Here is a 25,017-nt window from a genome sequence, read left to right as displayed (position 1 = left end):
GGGTCCAGCACAGCCCCAAATATAAGGCTCAAGGGAGAGCTCAGCTCCACCACCTCCTTGCAGAGGGATGGATCGCCCCTAATCTGCCCTCCCTGCCATCCTGCTCACTCCCCTCTTCACCTGCTCTTCCTAAATCTTTCCCCCCAGGCACTGGTTTCCAAGAAATTGCCAGGAGGAGCACTCTGAGCCGGCACACTGCTCTGTCCCTTGCGCTCCATGGACCCTGGTCCCTGGGGAAGGGCCATGAAGATGGTGAGCACTTGATCAACAGCTGGGTTTCCAGCCACAGCAGTGTCACCGTCTGTCCCCGACAGCGTCCTCAGTGCGAACAGATGGACGAAAGCACGTGAAAACCTTGGGGCAGGGAAGGCAGAGCTGGGCAGTGAGGCAGGCTGGGGGGGGGGGATCCTGCTGTCACATCCACCACTTGCTTAGAAATGAAGACTTTTTAAGAGGAGAGCCACAGAGACAGGAGCAGATTCTCTTAGAAAACATCTGATCTGCTTTCACAAGGCCCTTGGCAGGGCTGAACTCACTGCAGCGGTCACGCTAGCACGGGGAGCGCTGGGGTGGGTGAGAGCACCCACCAGAGCAGGCATCGGGATGCAGGAGATGCAGGCACAGCACCAGGACACTCATGGATGGAAATGCAAAAGAGAAGAGCATCTCTACCAGGGACCACGGCTGGGAGGGTGCGACACGGACCCTTTTTCTGAGCACAAACCACGCCGGCCAGCCTCGCGTGCCGAGGCAGAGGAGAAGGTGGAGCAGCCCCAGGTGAAAGCAGCAGGCTGCAGCACATAACTTAATTGGAGCGAGAAGGGAGGAGGCAACGAGGAGCGCCGAACAAAAAGCAGATGAGAGACGGGAGTAATAAAATATTCCAAACTAGATTAAGAAATTACAAGAGGGGAGGGCAGCGCGCTGGCTGGGCACGCGGTCCCGCTGCAGCTGGGGCCGGTGCGCGCACCTCCCGGCGGCGCGGCGCGCTTTTATCGGCTGCGGCAGCCTGCTGTCCCGCTGTGAAAATGAATCTGCTTTTGGTGTATGATTAAAGCCAAGCACTCCCGCTCCCCTTGTTTCTGAAGGCTTCGGAGGGCTTTTTAAAGGAACACCTGTTACCAAGACCTGGTTAATGACTCATTTGGGGAATACTCGAGGCTCTTCTGTGCTTAATAGGTTTCGCATGTACGGAGGAGGCAACTGGTCATGGACCGGGTGCTGGGAAGAAGCTGGTCCCCAGGAGGATTTGCTGCTCAGGGCGGCTTTTTTCACTCTCAGTCCCTTTATACCCTGTGGGAACAGGGACCACAGCCACAGCAGGGCTGGAGAGGAGCTCCCGGGAGGGTTTCCTGAGCTGGAAACTTCCAGATGCCACCAAAACCCAGCCCCGCTGCCAAGTCCAAGCAGGCACGATCGGCCGGCTGGCAGCCCGCAGCTCATCCCTTTTGCAGCACTCGGCTGGAGTGACAAAAGTCAGACTCGTTGCCTCTTTCCTAATACCATTTTTCTTGGTGAAAGACAGGAGCCCCCCCCCCAAGCCCCGGCTACAGCGTTTTCACTGCCAGGCACAAACAACTTGCTGGGGCAGCGAGAACATTGGGGTGATGCAGCCCCAGGGTGCAGGCTCCATCTCGCCTCTCTTGTCCTGCCAAAAACCCACCCGCGGGGATGCGGGAGGCACTGTGACAAGGCAAGCCTCCCTGGGAATAAATCCCGGGGGGCGAGGAGGGCTGAGCAAGGGCCCTGCCCGTGGGCTGGAGGTGGAGGAGCGGACGCTTGTGCACATGAAATGGGACCAGCTGCTGCTGCAGGAAGTTTTTCCTTCCCAAGGTGTGGGCAGGAGGCACCTCCCTGCTGTCAGCAGCGCTGCGGTGCCTGGCAGTGGGTAATTAAAGCCTTTTATTCGGTGCCTGGAGGCACGGAGGCATCAAGGGTTCTCATCAAAGCAGAAACCCAGCGGGCTGGCTTTGTGCAGAGGGGAGGGAAGAGATGCCAAGGCTGCCTGTGCAGGTTTAAAGAAAGTTTTGGCTTCATCTTCATTCTCCTTCCCTAGCTCCTTAAATCCACCTTGCGAGCAACTAATCCACATTTATACACCGCTCTGCAGCGCTCAGCTGGGGGAAGGCCAGCCCTGCCACTGGGGCCGGCACGAGCGGTCAGCCCCAGCCCGCGTTGGAGCTGCTGCATCCCTGAGTGGCAGGGGGAATTTCTCCAAAACCCCTCAAACAGGCGTCCTGCACAGGGCCGCGATCCAGGGGTGATCCTGGGGTTCCTCTGACGTCCTGAGGTGCTCAGACACCGTGCAAAGGGCACAAGGGGCTGCTCGAGATGAGCAGGAGGAGCTGCATCCCGGGGCTGGGAGGGACAAGCAGCTCCCAGAGAAGAGCTCAGACATTGCTGGACACGAGCGACGCTGAGGCCGTGCAAAACTCATTGCGTGCTGGGGGCAGACGTGAGTGCTGCTGAGGGGATGTGGACAGAGCTCTACGGTGGAGTGAATGTTCCGGCTCTCAGAGATACCAGGAGAGTCATGATGTCATTTATCATCTTTAAAGATATGTGGAGTTGGCAAGAGAATTAATTCTTCTTCATAACCCAGTTCCCGGTATATTTTTTACTGTGCATCATAAATTATAATACCTTTTTATTTTTGTTTTATGGCCTGTCCCCAGCCAATTCTGGTGATCTACATTTTCACTTCCCCCCCAGTGCTTTAGGAACCACCTCTGCCCGTCTCCCTCCTCCTCCCACCAGCTCCCCAATCTCTTCCCTGCCTTGTCCACCCATGCACTGCGCCGAGACAGGGCTGGAGAGCTGAAAGCAGCAGCAGCAGCCTGGCAAGGAGCAAACACTTGGCACCTCCGGGCTGTCCTGCTGGGATCCTGTTCAGCTGCTCGGAGCCTTGTGCAAGCCCCTGGCTGCGGCTCCAGCCGTACTTGCAGTGGGGCAGCAGCAAAAGCCCAAATGCAGCAGTAGGGAGGCTACAAGGAGACCACAGCTGCCTCCTGGTAGGGCTGTGCCAGACCAAGAGCCCTCTCTGGGCTTCCCCGTGGTGTTGAACATGCCCTGCCCCAGAACACCTTGTGTTACAGCACTGGCATGCACACCTCCAGATGCTCGCAAGGCTGGGATGGCTCTGAGCTTGCTCAGCATGGCTCAGCGGCGATTCAGCCTTCTCTCGCCCCATGCATGGGTTTTGAGTCGTGTTTGTTTTTCTGCCTCAGCACCAGCTCAGGCAGAGGTGGGGATTTCAGCTCCTCCTGCATCTGAAATTCAAAAGGGTGCACCAGCAAAACGGGAGAATTAAGGTAAAACTGAGCTACCCCTGCCAGTGCCAGCACAAGTGATCCCAAAGCCTTGAAATGAGCCCTCAGAAGAGACGCAGTTTGTCTGGGTCAGCCTTAGCCCCCATCATTATTTTTTTTTTATGGTTACGGCAGTGGCCAGGTGAGAGGGGGGACAGGGAGAAGCAAAGAGCCCTTCACCTGTCCCCGTCACAGCCCACAGCCCCATCTCCCCATGCCCCCCACCGCCAGCCCCAGAGCAGGGACTGGGAGCATCCTCCAGCAATTACAGCCCGACAGCGGAAAATCAGCCATAAAGCAAAAGACAGAGGGAGGAGAGGTGAGTGTTTATCCCTGAGAAATATGGAGATTTGCCACGATGAGGCTGGCTAAGAACATTACATTCAGCACGCTAAGCCAGAGAGTTTCAGCAGGTTTATTCATGGCTCAGGCGTTAGGCTCCCTATCAGCAGAAAGGCTTTAAGCGTGTCGGGGATTTACAGGCAACAAGAGAAGAAAGCAACCAGCTCCTTGGGAATAGCCTGGCAAGGCTGACGTCTCAGACAGGTCTGTATTTCATCGGTGCTATAAGACGTTTAGGGGGAGAGGCTGCCTTTCTGAGGCTCATAGGGGATTCCTAGGGCTAACGCAACCCCCCCCCCAATTACGGTCACTCACGTTTTCTGTCCCTTTTCATGCAAATCTGTAGCCTTTTCCCTCTTTACCCCAGAGGCTCCTCCTGGATGGTTTGCTCAATGCCCTGCACACCAGCTGCCTTTCCCTGCGGCCGTGCCTGCAGCTACCCCAGCCTAAACCCCAGCTGGGCCACAGAGGAAACACCACGAGGATTTAGGAGTCTCCGAGGTAATTCGGTGGATCACAGATAAGCGCCCTGCACGGGAAGTCTCCGTGCACCACGAGGACACGGCTCCATGCAGAAGAATCCTCCGTGCCCTTAAAACCAGCCCGGGGGCCGGGCAGGAAAGGTTGGAGGAGGAACGTCACCCTTTAAGCGTGCGGCTGCGGGGCTGGTGCCAGGCTCGGCTCCCATCCTTCCCCACCGCAACTGGGGCGACGCAGAGAAAAATGAGAGCGCAGGAGCAGGTTAGCAGCGAGGAAAATGATTGCTAACGACAAGACCAGGGGCTTGTTCCTTCCCTTTTTATTGGAGGTTGAGTGATTACTTGTAGGTAGTTAAAAGGCAGGAACTGTGTGTTATTGCAGGGGATGCTCAGGAGTAACGGGAGGCTAATTAACGAGCAGCTCTTGCTCGCTGCCAGGGGAACGCTCCCAGGGGCCGTGCTGCCAGCCAGAGCGGGTTTTAGGGAGCGTGGCGAGGCAGCGCCGTGCTGGGGATGGAGGAGGGTGAGGATGAACCTGTTGCTCTGCGAGCGATGTCCCCGGCTGAGGTTTTTTGTGCAGTGTGGGGAGCTGAGCTGCCAGGGGCCAGAGGGATGGGCTGTGGAGACAGGCACCAGTGAGCCCCAGGCTGAGGGGTAGCCCCTGAACGCAGCCAATTCTGGGGGGGTCCCAGCTCAGGATGGGGCTGGAGTGGGGCAGACCAGAAGAAAGGGCTCCGTGTACACCCTGGGATGTTTCTAAGCAGATGGAGACAGGATCGTGCCCGAGGACACGGGGACGCAGAGACATCAGGGCAGCCGTGAGCAGCCAGCCAGCTCTCAGGAGCGTGCTGGGAGAGGGGCGGGTGGGAACAGGGCAGCAGTGACAAATGGCTTTAATTCCTCAGCAGACACCGATCGGAGGGGGGTGATTAATGGGAGGAGCACCTCGGCGTGGCCTCGGGAGCGCGGGGAGCTGCTTCGGCAGAGGATGGAGCAGCAGGGAGCGACGCTCGCAGGTGGCAGGCTGGGAACCACGTTAGAGATCAGCCTGGGGATGAAGACAACGCAGCGTCCAGCTCCCCTCCTGCCCAGGCACCCCCCCGACCATCTCCCCAGGGGTTCACCAGCAGGACTGAGACCCTTCTCTCATTCCCCCTGTCCCCCCTCCTGCCCTGTCTCACACACACATGCTGGCACGGCTGGGGCATGTGCGTGCTCCCTCCGGGACCCCATTGCTCTCAGGAGATGCCAGGACGGGGCTGAGCCACCCAGCGTGACCAGGAAAACCTCCTCCTGTGGGAGCCTGCAGGTCGCCGCTGCCTGCCCCCAGGGCTGAAGCTGAGCGAGCAGCAGAAAATAGGGGAGGCAAAATATTTCATTTCAGGAGCTTCGGAGAGGGCCGTAAAGAGCCTGAGTGGCTCTGCAATCATCAGTCCCTGCTTCACAATAACAATTAACCAATTAACAACCCCAGCTGCTGCTGCTCGTTTTGGGTGGCCTCACAGTGCATGGAAGGACAGGTTCGTACAAGAAGGTCTGAATGTGCAACAAGGAAACCATCACACGCTGTGGGGGAGGCCTGTCCCCACGATCCTTGGCTGAGCCCTCAGCCCACGGACGTCCCCTCTGCATGGGGCAACGCGTTCTCTAGCCCAGAGAGGGAAAGGGCAACGCATTTTGAACCAAGTTTCCAGAGTAACAAACTTAATTCTTGCTAATTCAGCTGAAAGCCCATGGCAGTCGGAGCCTGTGGGAGCAGGGAACAATAGCATCTTGCGTCAAGACTGGGTTTGACCCCGTGGGAGGGCTCCAAGAGACGCTGCCCAGGCTGTGGCTCTGTGACTGCTGCACGGCTGCGCTACGAAAGTACTAAGAGGCTAACAAACTGCTGGAGAAAGGAGCCGTTACCGCAGAGATTCGGACCCTCAATGCTGACAGCGGGCTCTGCCCCAGCAGCCTGAATTCGTCCCAGCCCCTCTGCACCCAGCTGCTCCCCAGTTTGCAAAGTGGGGATTGAAGCACAGCCCTGGAAGCCACACGAGGCAGACTGCGCTGGGCACCCCCTCACTGCCCTCCTGCACGTGGCGCCTCAGCTGGGCTGAGGCTCTGGCATTTGCCTGTCTCAGGCCTCATCCAGCTCTGTCCCTGACTGCAAGACCAGCTCAGAACTGGCTAATCTGGGTGCTGGACAGCCCCTCCTGATGTTCCCGTGCTGAAGGATTTGTCCTTCCCACAGACAGAGTGATGCCATCGGCACTGCCTCGTCTGGAGGACAGCGAGCAGCTTGGCTGGGCACCAGCAGGTGCGTCCCTCGCCCCCGTCCCCCCATCCGGAGCTGCTGGGCATCCCCCCAGTCCCCACAGCCCATTGCACATCCTCGGCCTTGGTCTGGCTCCAGCTGGCTCCTCCGTCTGAGCAGAGAGACGATCCTGGGCTTGATGGCTCAGTACGAGTGCCAGAAGCAACCCCTCGTGGATCGGGCACAGCAGCTGTTAGCACTGATTTAAAAAAGGAAAAACCCAACAATTACCAGTCTGTGACAGCCAGATCTGCTGCCCGGAGCCGGGGTCGTGCACCCAGCTCTGTCCCGCCGCTCGCTCCCTGGGATGCTGCAGGGGGATGGCGATACTCAGAAAGCACACACGTGCATTTGATTCCACTCCGCACCTCCTGTGTTTGTGACCACAGTGTGCACGCACCAAACGCAGCAGGCTCCCTGCTGTAGTGGCTGCATGTAGCTGTACGAGCAGATAAATCCACGGGGACGCTACCAGGATGCAGGCTGGGCCGTGCACAGCTTGGGCTGCTTGTGCACGCAGCCGGGTGCGTACCCAGCACACGCCTGCTGCCCTGCGTTCACTTGTGCAACGGTGTGTGTGTGTCAGATGGGGCACGGCTGGGTGTGCAAGTGGCTGCCACGCTCACACCAAAGCCCCAGGGCAGCTGTGGCCATGCTGCTCCTCCAGCTCGAGCTTCTTGGCAGCGCCACATCTCTGTGGAGCTGCTGAGCATCCTCCTCTCCCAGCGCGCCTGGCCTCCTCGTTAATATCTACCGGCTGAATTATTTATTACAAACAGATGTTAGAGTTTAAAGAGTGTTAAGAGGATATCCTTGGCTAATCAATTTATTTTTAACTGGTTTATGTATTTATCACAGACAGAATTTGGACTTCAGCTGCCATTTTAAATTATCCCTCGTTCATCACAGCGCTGCACGTGCTGCTTGGATGCTTGTGCGGTGTCCTTGGGGACCACAACTGAGCCACAAATCTGTTGTCGCTGGCCAAGGAGAGGGTTGGCTTATTCTCTTGCGTTTCCAGACGCTACATAAAATTCAGACACCGACGTGAAATGCACTGCAAACTCCCGCACTGAGCTCACCTTGGTGAGCTGCAGCTGGGCCGGGCTGAGGAGCGAGATCTGGCAAATACTGAGCAGAGAGGAGGGAGGCTGGTAATGGGCGGAACACTCCAGACCCCAGAGGAAGCAGCGGGATATGGACTTTGAACGTCCCTCTCTATCTCCCCCATCCCCGTGGCCCTCTGAGAGCCTTTTGGCAAAGTCCTCTGTTGGACCACCCTTCAGTACCAGGCGCCTCTCTGGGAGGACGCCACCGAGAATCTGACCCAGAAAATTCCCTGAAACCAGCTCTGGGCTGAGGCCAAGCAAAAGCCGAGACTAATTAGGGCGGTGTAAGTTTTGCTCCACAGTTGCCTTATGCAAGTACGATGGCCACGAACCCAACGTGGTCTGAGATCCCATGAATATGGGAAGCGGGAGCAGGGATAAGGGAGCACCCTCCAGGCTCCAGCCGTGGCCAAGGGCTCCCAGCCCCACGCTGGGCTGCCACAGCCTCAGCCCCGGCTGGGCCACATTCAGGAGATGCCCGCTGCAAAACACGGCCCCTCACGTGAAACCACAGCCCACATCCCGTTGGACCTCACAAACCAGCACGCACCCAGCAGATGTTTCTCTGCTCACTGCCGCAGCCCTCGTAAATCCCCTGGGCAAACCCAAGGCATCTCCGCGGCAGTTCATCACCTCCCGGGAAGCACCAAAATCTTAAAGAACCTGTCAGCTGTGACTGGGCGAGGGAATCAAGCAGCATTTCGGCTTTTAGCTTGTCACCATTTCCAAGAGAAATTGGGGAAAAAACAAGAAGGGGAGATGCTGTAGGAGGAGGGAGATAAACGGTGCTGGGAAGGAAGAAGAGGAGGAGGAGGAAAGGAGAAGGATCGGAGACAAAAAAAGGAAGGAGGGGGTGAAGCTGTGCACTGAGCACAGCAATTAAAGCCCCCCTGAGCTCACCCAATTAAATTGACTGGAGAGAGAAGAAATCCCAAAGGATAATTTCCTGGTAAATTGCTTGTTTGTCTCTTTCAGCCTCCAATGCTGGGAAGTTTTCATGTCAGTCACGGCATGGATCTGAACCCTGGAGAGAAGGAAGAGAGCGCTGTTGGTAATTTAGTGGGCAAAAGGCGTCTCTTCCTAGAAACCTCCTCAGAAGTGCCATAAATCTGAGCAAATCTTATTCATAACCACAAAGCAGTGAGAAGGGAAACAGCCAGGAGGGAGGGGAAGGATGGGGCACCCATCCCACCTTGCTCTGCCTCGTTGCTGCCATCGGGGCTCTGCTGGCAGGGTGCGGGTGCAGGATGCTGCAGCCCATGCAGGGAAGCTGTTCTCCCCTAGGAAAAAGCACGGATGTGTTTGTGTGTATGGGCATGATACAGGGTAGCTAGGGGATCGCTGCAGAAGGAGAACTGCCAAGCAAATCAGAAAGCCAGGAGCCTGTCGAGGTGTGATTAATGCTGGGCCCGTCTTGCTCCTCTCCTCGGCTCATCCATAATTCACAGCAGCCTCCAGTGGGCAACGTGGCGGAGCACAGCACACTCGGGACTGCCAGCCACCGTGCCCACGGCTCGCCTGGGAACAGCCCGCCACGTTCACCTCTCGCAAGGATCAGTCCCTAAATAAATAAATAAATAAAACCACAAAAAAAAACCACATCACCCAGATGCGGTCCAGAAGCAGAAGCCATTCCCTTCTGGGAATCACACACAAAGATGTCCCAAGGACCAGCAAAAGCGTGTGCCGATGGCCATCCCTCTGCGCAGAGCTCCTCAGACATCTTCAGTCCTTGGAAGTGGCCCCATGCTGCCAGTAAAGCCAGAGGCAAGCAAGGGCCTGCAGATTTACTGCTGCTCAGTGCCTAGGGCCACGCTGGGTGCTTAAACCCTGGAGTTATGGGAAGCAGCGGAGTGCTGCAATACCTGGCTGGACACAGATGAGCAGCTGCTGTATCGAATAGCTCTGTACGAGATGGTGTCCAAGGGGCCTGAAAAAATGTAGAACCACAGATACAAAGCCCAGACCGTGAACTGAAGAGAGGAGACTGAGCTCGGCGAAGCAGCTTCAGCTCCAAATGCAGAGAAAACCCCAAACTGCTACCTGCCGGGAACCAGGCGAGACCTGCAAAAGCTCACGGTGTCTTCCTGCAGGACAGGGTGGGTGATGGGTTACACCCTGAGCCTCGCACCGTACACCCAGACGTCCCCCTGCAGCTTACCCAGCAACGGGGAGGGAGCCCCTGTGGGCACCAGCCCCCTCCCCAGCCCCCCGGTCCCGCTCCTGCAGCGGGCGCTCAGCAGGCTCCCGCCGCTTCACCAGCACCGAGTCTCAGGCAGTCAATCAAAGCATCAGCTTGGAAGTGTTAAAGGCCCTTGTCTGTCTTTATTATAATCACAGCACTACACCTTGTCGCCGCGTGTGCCCTAACGCTGCAATATTTTGCGCATGATTTCACCAGCTGCTGCTAGAGGCACTGGGGAACCGATGCTCCTCCGCTGCTCTGGGTGTTTGCTCGCTTGTTTGCGGTTAAGCCTCTTTTCATTCTGGCTTCTCTTTATTTATTCACCTTGTGCTTTACGGAGCGGCCGCTCCCTCCTTTGCCCCCTCTGTGGCTGGCAGCGTCTTTACCAACGCTCGGACGAAAACCGCACAAAACTTCAAACAAGCAAAGCTTGGACCCAGGGGGGGAGCAACTCAGGGCTGTGCTGCTGCGGGCTTGAGTTAATGCACACAGACTTAACACAAGGTTTCAGCCCCGTTCTTGGCATTTGCCACGATCCCCTGCCCAGCCTTGGCGTGCAGGAGCCGTTCCCATCCCTGCCACCTCACCCAGCACGGAGAGCAAAGCAGGGGGTCTCCACCTTCCCTCTGGCCCCCAAAAGAGCACAGGTACAGCTCAGAGCCCTTCCCACCTTCCTCCCCAGTCATGGAGAGGAGAAAGTCCTACTCAATAGGCAGCCCAGCCTGGGTGTCTCCAAAGAGCTTGAGAAATAATAATAAACGTGGGCATGAATGAGGAAAACTTGATTAGAGCAGGTGCAGGGTTTCCACTGTAGGCCTGGGCACTTCTGAAGTCCTGCACGGTGAGTGCTCTGCAGGGCTACGAAGCTTAGTAACACCTCAAAGGCTCTGCAAAGGGGTAAGTGTTCCTCTGCCCACGTAGCAGAGAAGGGAACTTGGTGCAAGGCAGTGACCTGCTTTGCTTTCACGGCAGAGCCAGCACCTGAGTCCCACACCAGCGCTCTCGCTGCTCGAGCTGGTGGCTGCTCATCCTTCCCAGCACCTCGGTGGGCTGATGTTCAGGGGCTCCTCTCCAAAGCTGATCCCTCCCTGCAGAGGCAAAGCCATCCTGGTGGTGTTAGAAGGCTTCTTAAATTGCGCCAACAAGAAGCACAGCTGCCTGGATCTCCAGCCTCGGGATCAGCAGCGCTGTTGACAGCAGAGATAACCACACATACTGAAGCGGAATGAAAGCTCCTATCCAAGAGCTCCACAAACACGGGGCTTTTCTGCTTGACCCAAATGCAGAAAAAATCTGGGCTCTCACAGGCGTCTGGCACACCCCAGGGTGCTGCATGGCAGGGCCAGTCTGCTTAGCAGGGCACCCGTTGGCTACAGACACGACGAATGCCCAGCCAAGGACATGCACACACCATCTGAGGGCAGGATGAAATAAAATAAATATCTCACCTCGTTTGCATTCCCTAAATGCTACCACTGTCCCTCCAATGGGCCGTCCCTCAAAACTGCCCCCTTTCCAGCCACTGGGTGTAAAACTGTATATTGTGGGAGATTAATGACCTTAGAAAAATGTAATTACGCAACAGGGCTCTGCTCTTAATAACTGCGTATTTTACTTGTCAATGTGCCTTAATTGAAAATGAGTAGGCGATACAAGTTGCAGTGGAGTTGGCTGGCAAGCCTTTAACGCTATATTAATTGTAGTAATTAGCAGTCACTTTATGTTGGAGTCATCTATAAATAGGGGGTCCATTAGTTTAGCCGGAGTGTGATTTAAAATGCAAATAAAATCTCAGCTATACATATAAATCATTCCTTCCCTCTGTCCCCCAAAATTTACAGTCATATATGGGTGGTGATGCTCTGGACAAGCTTCGGTGAGCTTGCCCTCAGGAAAGGACAACTTTGGTTGCTTGCCATCACGGGAGCAGCTGGGGGGATCTCAGCACCCCAAGCACACCCTGGCCGGAGGGTTTTGCCCACAGCAGCAGCTTTGCTTGGTGCTCCCACAGCTGCTGGGCTTTCCTGGTTGTTGGGTGTCCAGCCCAGCACCCCAACACTCACTGTCTGATGTCCTGGTCAGCGATGCAGCCGCAGTGGTCGGAAGGGCGCTGGATAAATCCTAAGAGCCACGTGGTGGATGAGCAGACCACAAAGCCAAGTAGTCAGCAGCTTGGTCCTGCTTCAGGCACAACGGCAATGCTGCAGAGGCTACCTTTGAGAAGAAAAACACCCAACGGCTGTAAAGACACAGGGAAAGGGAAAGCAAGCACCAGCTGGAGAAAGCAGGCCGTGGTGCCAGGAGGGCACCGGGCAGGCGTCCCACCTCCCCAGCATCCCCGTGGGGAGGCAAAGCCCGGCAGCACCCAACCCGCCACTGCTCGAGGTGGCATGGCTGGCACGGCGTGGCACGGTACAGCACTGCTGGCTGCCCTGCCAGGCGCACAGCAGCTCCTCGTCCCATGCCCAGGACCCACCAGGACCCACCAGGACCGTGGGTTTCCCATCCCCACCCGCACAGCGCCACCAATCCCATCTCACCCAGGCACGCTCCGGTGCTCGCAGCCCATTAATGACATGCTCCACTTACTTGATTATAACTAAAGAACAAGTAAGAGAGAAAGGAGGCATATTCCTTTATTACCAGAATCACATTAAATTACAGCTTGTATTACCAGGGGTAAAGGAACCCACTGAAATAAAATACTGGCTCTGAAACTCAAAGAGCAGTGCTATTAAAAATTAAAAAACAAACCAAAAACGCTTTCCATTACTGACCAGGTCTTGGTTTAAAAGAGATCATCCACTCCCCCCTGTTGACATGACCCTGCTGCTGGGGTGCACGCCTGTTCCTGCACAGCCAATCTTGAGCAGGGAAGGAACAACAATCCTGGGCTAAAAAAGACAAGGGAAGAAAGAGAAGAGATGAGAGGTCTCTATCTGCCGCAGGAGCAGCTCCCATTCAGGTGCTGTAAAAAGCCTCGGCACATTCTAATTGAAGATACATTTTTATTACTCTTCACAGAAGATTTCACTCATTCAATAATTTATCCTCCTTAAAAGTGATTGTATCGCAAAGAAGAGAGGAGAAAGGAGCCGCCAGCTCCAATTCCTCTCCACCGCTCCCCGTGGGCTGAGAGAGGAGATGGGTTGGGACCCCCCGAGCCTCCGCTCCCAAAATCTGGGAGAGGGGCTGCGCTCCTGCCCTCTCCCAGGGGGGCTCCTTCTTTTGCTCCCAAGTCACTGGGCAGAACAGACACGGACTGAGCAAATCCCCCACCCCAAGGCCCTTCTCATCCCTTCCTCCTGCCCCTCTCCCTGGACCTCGAGCAGCTCCAACCCCTTTTTCCCAGGGGGGGAAAAAGGGCAAACCCCAGGGCACCCTTAGCCCCCAGCCCATCCCGGCTGTCTGACCAGCGCAGCCTGCCTGCGAGAGGAAATCCCTCGCTGCGCAAAGGGGAAGGCAATAAAGCTTTTCCCGTCCACATAATGAAAGGTTTCTCGAGACATAACAGACAGGAAAAGCCCTCAGTCCCAGCCTTTGCAACGAGCTCCGGCTAATTATGGCTTTAGCTCCGAGCACGTCGCCTCCTGCCTGCGCCAGGGCCAAGCTGCTAAGGCACGGGGAAGCTGCCGGCTGCGGTGACTCAGCAGCGATGCCAGGCCAGGACACAGTCCCCCCGTCCTGGAAGGACACTCACAGAGCCATGATGCTGCATGGAGCAGCAGCGAGAGGGACGGCCGAGTCTGGTGGGACGGGAGGAGAGGGCTCAGCTTTGCGGGGAGAAGCCGCCTTTGCCGTGTGCCCCAACAGCAGAGATCTTGGGGACACCACGTCCACCCAACCGCGAGGAGCAGAGGACAAAGACATGAGAGAAGGGAAGGTGGAAGAGCTCACCTGGACGTTTTTGAGCCCGTACTCCCCAAGCGCAGCGGATCAGGTGTCCTTCACCCTAGCAAATTCCCATTCTACTCCTTGGAGGAGATGCAGGCGTTTCTACCACTGCTTAGGAGAAGCTGGGTGAACAGGAACCAGCACAGGGGACTGGGTTCCAGTCCTGCCACTGCACACTCAGCAGCGCAGTTAAGGTCCCCAGTGTCACTGCTGTGAAGTCACGTTGGTTCCCCACGGAAGGACCTGATGGCTCCGTGCCACGGGGACATGTGGCATCACGCAGGGCTCACCAGGTCTGTGGCTGAGCCGCGTGGAGCCATGAGAAGACGTGGCTCAGCCTTCCCCACAGCCAGGGCTCGGCAGCCTGCCTCTGCGCTCTCCTCAGACTGCTGCAAACCACGAGCGATCCCCTTCGTATGCATGGGGTGACGCAGCCGATATGCGGCTAAAAGGCAGATTGGGAACAAAGAGCTCGAGCCAGCGGATCTGGGCTGGTGGCCTTCAGAGACCAGAATTTCTTATCAAGATTCTTGTTAAGCCTAAAGGGGGAAAAAAAAATAGAGGAAAAAAAAAGCAAAACAGAGCCTTCCTTGCAGTTTGCTCACAAACACAGAGCAACCAAACACAGCGTAGAGACTTGCCTTCAGATGCTTTGCTCTGGCCCATTCTTCAGCAATGTTTATGGGCTCTCCCTGCAGCATCAGTAGGAAAATCCAGAGAAAAGCTAAGCATTTGTAGATCCATTGTGCTTGCTTGCTTTGCTCCAGCAGCCACCTGGAACTGTCATATGGTGAAGAGGCAGGAAACAGTCAATAAAGAGGATTTTTTTTTTCCCCCCCAGATATTCCCCAGACTTGGGAGAGCAACTCAAGGTTCATCAGACACGTGAGTACTCAAAAAAGGTGACACCGCCGCTGCTTCACACTGCCCTTTCTGTAAGACTTTAATGGAGAACCTGGGGTGTACATTGCTAAAAACCACCCTCAGGTGGGGGTTCTTTGAGATGCCATGGCTCTCCCTGACCCCGCTGCCCACGTGTCCTTCTCCAAGGCCTGAAGGAAAGGAGCGATGGCTCTGGGAATGGAGCGAGCTGCGCTTTGAGTGCCACCTCTCAGCAAGGTGCTTATCATAAGAGGGACAAACAAATGAAGATGAACTAACGTAAAAATAAATACACAAGCAACTTTGGCATGGAAGGCAAAACAGGATTGATCTTTTGCTTGACTTACTCCGAAAATTGCTTCTTCACTGCCCGTTTATGCACATTAATTGAGCGTCTGGCCCGGCTGCGTGTCTGTTTAAGTCCTCAATCAATCCCCTTTCGGATGACTGCAAGATCAATAGGGTAGTAATTTAATAAAGGACATTTTCAGTTGGCTTTTAAAAGCTACTGATGGGATTTAATCCCGTCCTATTTTTTAAGAAGAAAAGGGGCAGAGGGAGAGGAGAACCAAGGTTCAAACCACGACCCAGAGCATTTCCCTCCCAGCGGCATCCTTTTTGGATGAGGCTTGTGGAGAGCTTCCCAACTTCCCCAATCATTCTTTATCCTTCCTAAGATGTGGCACGGCCACCTGTGGTCAGCACACTAACACCTGTGTGACACCGCTGATATTCCCGAAGGTTGGCAGCGATCTCTGTGAAGCTTCAGGTTCGTGCCCTCACACAGCTCCAAGGAGCCACGTGCTGCAGACAACCAGGAGCTCCTCATGTTCTCTCCCTTACCAAGGCAACACCAGTGCATTTGACAGCATCACTAGGACAAGCGAGAGCACCCTCATCTGTCCCGAGAGTCCAGTCTTGCCCTCAGCTTTTCCACTACAAGGACTGGTCCTCCAGCATCTTCAGAAGCCAGCGCACCAAAATCCTGGGGACGATGCATCCACCAGCCACAGCACTTCCCAGATGAAGCTGCCATGTTCAAGGCGACTAACCAGACACAGTTGTCTGCCCCTTGCAAGAGGTTTGGCCACAAGAAGAGGCATCTCCATGCTGGACTTTTAATCACTAGGTTGAAAAAACCGAGACAGAAGAGCTCTACTAAAAGCTCCTTCGGGTTCACCAACCACGTGTGTTAGGGCTTCACTAGGCAGGAGCTGACATATTCCTGCCTCCTCCAAACCCCTGGGATTTGTGCTCCTTGCTTTCAGTCCAGAATTGGTCCTTGGTGCCAGGATTGCCTGGCTGGTTATTGATGCACGGAAGCCTCCTACTCTGTCTGGTGCCATTCTTTCCTCCCTGCGCCGGCACTGCTCAGTGACGAGCACAATTCCTCTGCCCTGCAATGTGCCCTTGCACCAGCACAGCCAGATGCCTCCTCCCCTCCCCGGCCTCCGTCTCCAGCCTGTCCATGTTTAATTTCCTCTAATCGCTTTCTTCACAGCCATCCTCTCTAAACCCTTTATCTTCCTCCAGGCTGCAATTCCCTCCCTTTGCTGCTTCTCCATTTCCTTTCTGTGATGCTTTGCCCAAAGCTGTCTGCAGTACAGTGGTTTAACCATCGCCGTGCTGGGAGAAAGGATTAAATCCCTGCCCCTCTGCTCGGGTGCCCTGGGTCACACAGCCCGGGACTGTATTTACCTCCTAACAAGCATTCATCCCGGAGGGCACTCCAGAGCCAGCTCTGCCCGTGCGCCTTCTACCCAGCACCACTCAGCCATTTTTGTCATCAGTTCGTGGCTGATAGATCACGTCCTTGTAAATCTGACTCACGGCCTCCCAGCTGCACACATCTCTGCCTTGTGCTCAGATCCTTGCCTGGCTTTGCTGGACCATGGTCATGGGGGCAGAGCTTTTTCCCAGCCCTGTCTGCTCCAACCTTCAGGCTCAGGGGGCACCGTGGGGCTGGGGACAAGGGACAGGGAGACGCGTCTCTCTCCCTCCCCATCCTGCCAGGCTGCTGTCTTGCAGGGATCTGCTTGATGCTGTACCGCTGGAAAACCCTTGGTTTGATGGCAGGCAGGTGGGCAGTGAGCTGTGGATGCTCCACCGAAAACATCCGTGTGGTTTGACTGCAAAAGTTCCCATATGTGTGTATATATATATATATATATATATTTATAAGCTCTCATCAGCATGAAGGGAGCTGACACAGTGCCCAAGCCCATTACTGCTGCAGCGAGGCCCTGACGGCTGTTCCTGGAGAGAGCTCCAGCCGTGCACAGAGCAGCCGCCGCGCATCTCAGGACAGAAACTGGAGGAGCCCAAACCCATAAATAAAAGATATGAATTAAACATGATTCTTGCATTTTCAAGGGTCAAGTGAGTATTCGGTCACTTAGCAATATCATCTACTCCCACAGAGGGAAGAAAAAAAGAAAAAGAAGAATAACAATAAGTGTTTATCATTACTTGTTGTTTAGCAAGTGACATTTTGAAGGAGCAAATCTCACCCTTGCTGAGAGCGTGGGAGCCAAAACTCAGTCCCACAGGCAGTTCCTCCTAAACCCACATACCTCCTCTAGAACAGGCAGGTGACAGCTGTCCCCATTGTTAAAGCTAGGCAAAAAAAGTCTGTGGAGAATATGCTGGATAAATAGATGAATTTGACACACTTTGGCAGAGGCAGGACCGTAACCCAGCCTCCTGGCTTCCCAGGAGTGAGATAAGAAGACCTGTGTCTCCGAGCACATCAGCCCCTCTGGGCTGTGTCTCTCCCCACGGGGAGCCAGGTTAGCTGCAGGGATCATCCTGCTAAGGCGAGCATTAATCTGGAAATTTGGTAGCAAATGCATTTTTCCAGGCTCTCCTCTGGAACCTCTTAGAAATTCCCTGATTTTCCTTCAGTCTGCCCGAACATCTTGTGAACGGCACAGCACGCCACAAAGCAAGTGCTGCTGGGGGAGCTAGAAGGCCACCGACACAACCTCTCCCCCCAGACACCAATTGCCGCTCCTATCAAGGAGCACAGAAAAAAAACCAGGATGGCGATGGATCCGAGATGTCAACAGCTTTTCTGTTGTCCTGCAATCACCACAAATCGCAGCCAGATTTTTCATTTCCAGGCTGGTAATAGATAAGAAAGGACCCAAGGCAAGCTCCTGATGCCTGAGACTCTCCCCTTCTTGCTGGAACTAAATTTCCTGCAGCCACGTTCGAGCTCATCAGTACAGAACAAAGCCATAAAAGTTGGAGTCACTCACCCACCCCCGTGTTACCCGCATTTGCATTTTAGGACTCTCACAAGCACCAGAAATTCCTTCTCATGACACCTTTTCGAGATGTCTTTGCATAATTAAATTAGCCCAGAGCGAGCTGGTGCAGCTGAATTAGGGACTCCTGAAAAATGCCAATACCTCCAACCCCAGTGCACATAATCATCGGGTACAGCAGCACAGATGATGTCCCCTAATTGGTTTTAATGGGCAGACAAGGTCAGATAAGAAAGGGACCCACCTATTTATCTGCTCACAGGGCTGTTTCATCCACAGGTCACTCCCCACGTAGCTGAAATTTCACATAGCATTGCATTTCCTTTGGGTTAATCTACTTACAGGTGTCAGATTTCCTTAATTCCTGGTCTCCTTAATTGGCCCCACTGTTAACACCAGGTGGCATTCCTCTGCTTCTCTGAGGCCTCTGTTGCTTTTGCTGCAGCAGCCGCCGCCGCCACCTTGTTCTCCTCTGCATGCCAAAAAATATCCCGGTGCTGGAGCTTTCCTGGGGAAGACAGGAGCCCCCAGGGTGCCCACGGGAGCAGCGGTGACCTGAGATTAAAGCAGCGATTTAAGAACAGCGAAGGCACCAGGTGTTCATCCCCAACCGCGAGATGGTGCAGAGACAGCTGGGCACCCCGGGGAGCTCAGAGGGGTGCGCTCCCACCGGCTGGGGTCTCACACGTGTTTTAAATGGATAACTAGGGTGCTAACACGGATATTACCAAAAGCAAGGTGCGCAGCGGCCTGAAGAAGGAATTAAGCCTTTGGCTCTGGGAAATCTTTTCCCAGGCACTACAAATGCACCCAGCCCAGCCCCACTTCCAGCATCTCCCAAATATTTTGTAACTCACGCAGGTACGGGCAGCCCAGCATCTTCCAGGTATCAGCCCGGCCTCAGAGATGCCATGAGTCCAAACCTGCAGGCATACAGAGTTGGCCAATTTCAAGCTCCCAAAAAGACTTTCAGAGTGAGCAGCTCTGTCAATAAATGTATTTAAATTACACAAAAAATATACCTGATGTGCTATTAAATTGGAAAATAAATGAATTGCACAGAAGACAGAACAAAAAATATTAAAACCTACGTAGTTTTCCATATTTTCCTCCCAAAATGAGGAGGCTGGATTCTCAGCTTGTGTAAATCTCCTTTAAATGACATTCATGTTAAGGATGCTAAGCTGATTTACACCACTGGAGAAATTAGCTTCCTCTATGCCTGGGTCTCTGTGCACATCTGTCCTTTGAGAATCAATAAATAAAACTTGAAAATAATACTCATCCACCATTTATTCTGCTTAATTATTTAAACTTCAGATTCTGGAAATAATAAAGGAGTAATAAAGAAGAGATTTACCATCCACCACAATTGCTGGAAGCATCTCACATTATTTCCTCCTTTACTTTTTAATCTCCCTCTCTTTTTTTTTTTTTTCTGGTTTGCCAAATTGAATCAATTTATTAAAGTTGTTGCAAAACTGATTTGCTCTGATCTATTGGTGGTGATGAAGAGAAATGGGCTGCTCTGCTCCCCCGTGTCCCCCAAGTCCTGCTCATTAAGAAGGATAATGCTTTGCCGTCGAGGGAGCCGTTTGCAGCATGCCTGAATGGTAAAGACTGATTAAAAGCAAGACGTGACTTCAGAGGGTAAACGATACTCGTGATGACGAATTGCGAGAAGAACCCAGCCAAGAGAACCCAGCTCCTGGATGACAAATCTCTGCAGAAATCTGACTGAGGTGCCACAATAACTTCGAAAAGCCGGGACGGGCGAAGTCAGATTACTTTTGAAAAGAGACTTTTCTTCCGTGGAGCGGCTGGAGGTGAATCACCTTCTACACTCTCCTGCAGGTGGCTGAGGATGGCCTCTGGACTTTTGGAGCTCTTGATGGGTCTCAGACCAACCTGTTCCTCCAGGCTCCACCGGGACCTTACGAACCAGACCAAGCGCTGCCTGGGGAAATCACACCGTGCTTCGGATGCTGGAGGATTATTAGGCTTGCTGGTGGCAAGAGGAAAAGGAGAAAAGTCACCTGGCGAGATGTGAGCTGATAAAGCTCGGTTTCTGACGGATGAGAGGGCTGAGATCAAGGAAGGGCCCTGCCCTCCCGTGGGGAGCCGGGCTGTGAGCAGGGACAGCCCCGCTGTGTGCCAGCACCGCTCCCCGGCGCTGCGAGCAGGAGCGGCGGGCGGCTGCCTGAAATAAAATAAGTAAAACCTGGCTGTGACAGGCTCTAATCCCAAGTGCTTTGACAGGCCTGTCGCCTGCCACGTCCCCCCAGTGCCCTGCAGGGATGAGCCGGGCGTCCTTGTCACGCAGCTGCGGTTCGGCACAAGCGCCCCGACGCGCTGAAGGAGCCGTGGGGACGTTACTTGTGCACGTGGTGTGTTTCCCAGAGGCTTCACCCATGGTTCAGAGCCTGTGCTGAGATACCTGCGGCTTGCTCACATGGAAATCTCTGCCTGCAAGGGATGTCCGCATTGGGGCTCCGGAAACAGAAGGATGCAAGGATGCGCTGTTTTTCTGTTACAAACACAGAAGCAGCATTAAAACACTTCAGTGCAGACCAGGGCTGTGCCCATGAGCCCAGAACTGTGCCCTCAGACCACGTTAATCAAGCCTTCCATAGCCTCCTATTGCAGGCCAGCTCCCCCCAGACCACTGTGCCAAGTGCAGGTATGCCCCAGGTCCAAGCCACTCGCTCCCCGAGACTCTTTCTGGTCCTGCCTTCCCCCTGCCCAGAGGATTGCTGCCTCCCATGGTGCAGCAAAGACCTAAAAGAAACCAAGAAGCCATCACAACCAGTTATACTATGCTCTGCCAAAGCCCCATGAGAGTTTTGATATTGCTTTTCCTGGGTTCCCATAGCTCCGCTCACCCCCTGCACATCACCGGTGCCCGACTGGCGCGACGCACATCGGGGTTAAGTCCAGATGCTTCCCTCCTGTGCTGCTGCTCCCAGACCGGCCTCACACCACGGGTGCCTCCTCTCTCCCCGCTTGCTATTTCCAGCCTCCCGCGCGTCTGCGTGCAAAACCCCAGCTCCCGCTGGCAGCTGCTTTGCCAGATGGGCCAGCAGCTGTGGCACCGCCACGCTCAGCACAGACCTGCCGGTGCCCGCATCCCACCGGGCTCCCTCGCCGAGCTGGCACCGAGCTTCCTCACCACCACAGCTACAGCTCCTGCGGGCAGTGCTGCTGCAGAGGCCCCAGGACTTTGCGACATGGTGAGCACCCAGATCTGGCTTTATTTTAGGTCTGAGTTGCACGTACTCCACTCTGCTTGCAAATCCCAGGTCAAGCTGCTGCCCGTGGGGTCGATCCATGGGGCAGGGCGTGCAGAGGCAGTCCTCAGCCATGGGTGCCACCCTTGTAAGAACCAGCACCCAGCGGCACCCCCAGACCTCACCAGTGGCAGTGACCGGCACCCAAACGCACCTCTGCATTCCCACACCAAATACCCGCAACCCCCCGCAGCCAAACCAATTCACCTGGCAGGACAGCCCCACAAAGATCTCCCCAGGACCCCCCCGTTCAGCTGAATTTCTGCTACGCTCGCTGCGAAGCAGCTGCCAGCAGGACGGCTCCCGGAGCACCCAGCAAAGCTTCCCTCCGCCCACGCTCCCCGACCCATTTCCCGATCCTGTTTTTGCTGGGTGAACGCAGAGCGACTTGTACCATATGCCTCCCATCTGAGCGCCCACCAGGTTCTGCTGGGTTTTGAGGAACAGGCAGCAGAGTGTCAGGATGAGCATGTTACACGAAGTACTTTGACAGCAGAGAGCCGGCAAAGCCGCCGCACACCCCCCCGGGGCCGAGCTCCATGGGGTGCACAAGTGCTGGGGCTCCTGCAAGCATAGCCAAGCTCTCCTTCCTCCCTCCCCTCTTCCTCAGCACCCGAACGGTGCCCGTTCCACATGCTGGGCTCACGTCGGGGACGGCTGGGTGTCTGACAGGTGGGAGAAGATTCGCTAAGATTTTTTTTTGAGAGCAGAAGCGCAGGATGCAATGTGCTGTAACACGCTCCCCGCCTCACCCAGGGGAGGGCGGGCGGAGGATAACTTCATTTCAGGCGCTCAGTGCTGCAGGAATGAGGCCAGAGATGCATCTCCATAGCAAGCCTGCCCAAGGGCTTTTAGGGCAGTGGTGAGGAAAAGGAAAAAAGTTGCACCATGGCTTTTTCCCCTGAGCTAGTAGATGGATGCCAGGAGAGCTCAGCACAGAACAGCTCTCTGGCCGTCTTACTAAGGGAAAAGCCATCCACTCCTGCCACTTCTCACCTTGTTATCACAGCCCCAGCGCTCAGCATCTTTCAGCCTCTCTGAGAAAACCAGTTAAGTCCCTTTTAGTAGCAAAGGGACGTGGTAGTGGCAGGGTTGAATTTCCCAGACCAGGAAGGCAGAGCCTGGAGTCCAGATTCACGGTCTCCGTGTATTTGAGACATTAACTTAAGGGGGAAGCAGAGACTGCTTTTTGGGCACAGCACTTGCTGCGAGGCAGACGTCAGGACTCCAAGGGCTGTAGATCCCACCCACGGACCATTTCTGCCGTGCTGAAGGAGTCAGCACGAGCACCACCTCCCTATTTTGGAAACATGCTTTCACCAAGCATCAGCCAAAAGCGCAGCTCAAAAGAGCAGCAAAACATTCCCAGGTGACTGGTACAAGAGAAAAAAGCAAACAAAGCCTATTAATAAGATCACAGACACTAATCCCCAAGGGCACCGGCCTCCAGAAATGGCCAGCCAAGAGCCATAACCCAGCCAAGGGTGTATCGGGGTGTCCCAGCCCATCCCCTTCCTGACCAGGTCACTGCGAGGTGGCCTGTACTCTCCCCAGAGCCATAGAAATAAATTAAAAAATGGAAAAGATGGAAAATTATTCACCATGGAGATTTTGAGAGCCAGTAATAAATAAATAAAAATAAGTATTGTTAATACCAGGCTTTTATACAGCACTTTAAATTGCAAATTACTCTCGAAGCATGTATTATTAATTATGTCATTTGCATCCACCGTGGCCCTAATATATAATTATTTATCCTGATAAATAATCTGTGGAGGAATGCGAGGCTGCACCTGACTGGCAATAAGATCTCAGTGCCTGGACCGAGCCTGCTGGCTGCAAAGCCTTGTCTGTGTTTGTTAGCGCTTGGTCCCCTGTGTCCCCGAAAGCAGGGCGGCTGGCTGCTGGAGCAGGTGTGCAGGGAGCTCCACGGTGTTAGCGCAGCCCTTACAGAAGGTTTGTTTGTGCATTTTGGGTTCGTCAAGCTGCTGGTGGCACAAAAGAACTGCCGTAGCTACCAAAAAGCCTGCAGCAGTGGCTGCTCCGGCAGGGAAAGCTACCTGAACGCTTTCAGAAGATGCTTTTCCGATCCCTTCTCCCTCTGCCAGCGCTGCCCTGAGCGATGAGGCTGGTTTACGGCTCAGAGCATCTGATCTCCAGCTTCTGTGAACACAAACAACAATTTCCCATCCCACGCACCGTTCACAAAATGCCTTGTTTTCGGAGGTGCCAAGGCCCAGAGGCGCTCTGAGGGCTGGGTGACAGCAGCGAGCTCACAGCCAGATGGATGCTTGGCCTCTGTCCTTCCAAATCTCACCAGGGGCCCCAGATCCGCTCCTGCCATCCTCGAGCCCTGTAAGACTACAAACCAGCAGAGGAAGGATGCCGTCCCGGGTCCCTGGATGGCTGGAGGACAGGCTGGGAGGCTCGGGTGTGCTCTGCAGCCCCCCGGCTCCTGACCCCAGATGGACCCAGGGACTCCTGCGCAGAGCTATGGATGCCCACAGCCACGAAATCACAGCCAGCAGCAGCCCCCTCCGCCCAGGGAAAGAGGAGAGAGAGCTGGCTGTTTGACACCAGAAGCAGACCTCGTGCAGGGGAAGGAGGGGAAACAAAGAAGGAATCCCCCCTAAATTATTTACTGGAGGCTCAGGGGCAAGCCTCCATCCCAGGCTGGGGGGCTCCAGCCAGGATCTGAGCTCTCCCTGTGAGCTGCGGTGCTCAGGCAGGCGCAGGCTCGTGCTTTGCTCCGGTAAATGAATCTTTTCCGCAGATCCGTCCCCTGTGCAGAGGTTAATTTATTAGCAGGGGAGGGAGGAGCCCCGTTGTTTTAATGAAACGTTTTGGCTGGGTGCACGGAAAATGTGTTAACCTAATAGACCTATTATTCCTCCCGTATAGCAGACCAACTTCCCCATTGTGTTTTATCCTTTGCTGCACTAGAAAGCAGGTCTTTTATTCTTTCTTCAAAGCAGAGGCTGCCAGGCAAATGAACATACTGGAAGGCTTCAATGGATATGAAGTGCACTGCATCCCCCGTGTGCAGCAGGCAGCTCTGCCAGGCAGCCCAGAGAGGCATGAGGGGTGCACTCACCACTGACTTCTGCTCATTCCCCCTATGCTCTTTCCCCAAAATCCATCTCAGCCAAAAAAAAATCCATCTCTTTCCCAAAAAACATCCATCTCCAGCCTCCCACCTAACAAACCAGTCCTTGGGAACAGCTCCACGTGACAGCTGCAGTTAATACTTTCCTGCCACATGATGTTCCAGAGGCTCTGTCCCTTCGGTGTGTAAATTACAATTATTTTCAGCGTGAGGGGAAGGAAGATGCAGTTAGCTCTGTTTTCAGGGTTGGAGGGCCTGGCTGAGAAATTACATTATGCTTTCTTTCACAGCCGTTTCTTGTCTGTTACTTATCTATTTTAAAGTTCTCCTCACCAGAAGTGGTTGCTCTCAGCAGGTTTCCTCCACCTCCTGCCCTGGTTTGCTGGATGGGGAGCCTGGATTTCTCTCCTGGAGGCCGTCACCAACCCAGGCATGAGCAGGGTTCCTTGCCTCAGTTTCCCCACCCGAAAAACAAGAAAACCGACCCAAAATGCAAGAGCTGGTCTAGGAGGAGAGGCACTGTGGGGTGAACGCTGACCAACTGAATACTGCAACGAGCAGCAGCTTGCAGAGCATTGGGAAGCTGTAGAAAACAGACAGAAAAAGGAGCCCGCTCAGCACCTGCTCCTCATCTTGTAGCACTGCCGCAGACACCTCCCAGCAACGGCGGCAGGCTTAAATCAATGCACGTTTGCAGAACATCTCTGTTGGCACGAACTGCACAGCACCAGGTACCACCGACTATTTGTTCTGGACATTAAAAACACGGCTCTGATTGGAGATTGTTTTCCCTCAGCTCCCAACACACGAGGAACCTCCGCTGCAAATCAATAGGTTTTTAACGTCCTCCGCCTGGA

General features: G+C 54.6%; 1 protein-coding gene and 1 long non-coding RNA gene across 2 annotated transcripts in view; both read right to left on the bottom strand.

Moving 5' to 3' along the window:
• Positions 1-3,627: 3,627 nt before the first annotated feature.
• Positions 3,628-17,990, bottom strand: LOC308183328. The gene is made up of 7 exons (XR_013942405.1): positions 17,759-17,990; positions 14,846-14,945; positions 14,258-14,396; positions 13,620-14,155; positions 12,500-12,616; positions 11,786-11,936; positions 3,628-9,098 (listed from the first exon to the last, which is right to left on the bottom strand). It is a non-coding gene; the product is annotated as an uncharacterized lncRNA (long non-coding RNA).
• Positions 17,991-18,349: 359 nt separating this feature from the next.
• GRM4 (glutamate metabotropic receptor 4) overlaps positions 18,350-25,017 on the bottom strand; it is a 98,022-nt gene continuing 91,354 nt past the window's right edge. The window contains exon 19 of the mRNA XM_080569236.1: positions 18,350-25,012. The gene's annotated coding sequence lies outside the window, so the exon portion shown is untranslated. The remainder of the gene's footprint in view (positions 25,013-25,017) is intronic.

The sequence above is a fragment of the Anser brachyrhynchus genome (assembly GCF_964034855.1).
Source record: "Anser brachyrhynchus genome assembly, chromosome: 27".
Lineage (NCBI taxonomy): Eukaryota > Metazoa > Chordata > Aves > Anseriformes > Anatidae > Anser > Anser brachyrhynchus.
The sequence above is the reverse complement of the archived record's forward strand: the minus strand, read 5'-3'. Positions and strand labels throughout refer to the sequence as shown.